Below are 1,366 nucleotides of genomic sequence, written 5' to 3' on the forward strand. Positions count from 1 at the left end.
TCACCCTAAGATCATGGTGGGTTGTTCACTAAGGCACCGCTTTTGCTTTTACTACTCAGGCAAGAAACGTTGCTCATGTGAGCTGAAGTCAGTTGTTTAATGACTTCACTGTTTGCAGACTGACTCCTAAAGATGTTTCTTTATTTGCAATATGAATGAGCAAACCTATTCTTAACAGGGAAAGAAAAGAGCAGCATTGTGTGGCCACGGCAGTGGTTGGGGCTGTGACATTTCGCAGTTGCCATTGTGGTAATTAAGGCCTCGGTGATTCAAAGTCTTGAAATCAGACATTAAGTAATCCCCTGGTGTTACTCATGTGCTTGAGTTGAGCTTAGGTGTAATTTTTTGCATTCTTTTGTAAGAATGCTGGAAAAAACACATCTGACTCAAGAACACAGCTCCCTAACTTCAGACTCTCCTGCGTCAAAACACGAGGAACTTCACCAAGAGCTGTCCAAGCTCAGGATTTGAGTAGAGAGCCAAAGTCCAACACAGGACTGAAATTGCTGAATGTACCTAAATACTGAGATACTTCCTCCAAAAATAGGAGAAAAATAAACGGTAGCATTAGATAAGACCTGGTCTAGTCAGTGGCGGCCGGAGCTGGAACTAGATGATCTTTAAGGTCCCTTTCAGCCCAAACCATTCTATGATTATAGGAAGACCTGCTTTTACACCAATGCATCAAATGCATTTTTAAAAAAATCAGTCTGTTTCCTCACCCTAACTCGGACTTCTCTTTCAGTCTTAAATACCTACAAACAAGGTTTAATAATTAATATCTTTTTTGCACTGTACTCCCAAGGCTTATGGTCTGCTGAACTGTGCTTCATGCAGATGCTAAGGGTAGGTGTGAGACAGAATGTCTACAGATCCTCTCAACTGAGAATTCTTGGGCTTTCAGAAAATACATTATAAAAAGTCACTCTCTGGGACAGCTTGGAAAATACTGGTTCCTGGTGTATAAGGAGCCCCAAGAGACCCTCAAAGCTCAACTCAAGACCAGGAGATGACTGATAAATACTTACCACTGCAGGAATCCAACAGAGTAAGGCTGTGTTCCTCCTCTTCCTGAAGCCAGAACAAGAAAAATTAGTGGCTTCTGATAATGCCTAGCCCTATATAGTGTTGGTAGGATAAAAAAGATTCACAAAAATCTAGGTAGCCTGTGGTGTAGAGCATGGATACCCACAGAAAGCACTGTGAGCCCTTTCCAGCAGCAAGTCAGTGAAACCTGAACGATTGCTCTGAATTTTGGAGTGTGAGAAAGCAGAACTAGAGCTCACCCTTGCAAAGCCAGAGAAAAGAAACCCAATGTGTCCTGCTGCTTGCATTTTCACTGCATTGAAGCCTTAGTTAACGAGAT

The sequence above is a fragment of the Chiroxiphia lanceolata genome, chromosome 7 (assembly GCF_009829145.1).
Source record: "Chiroxiphia lanceolata isolate bChiLan1 chromosome 7, bChiLan1.pri, whole genome shotgun sequence".
In the NCBI taxonomy this organism is placed as follows: Eukaryota; Metazoa; Chordata; class Aves; order Passeriformes; family Pipridae; genus Chiroxiphia; species Chiroxiphia lanceolata.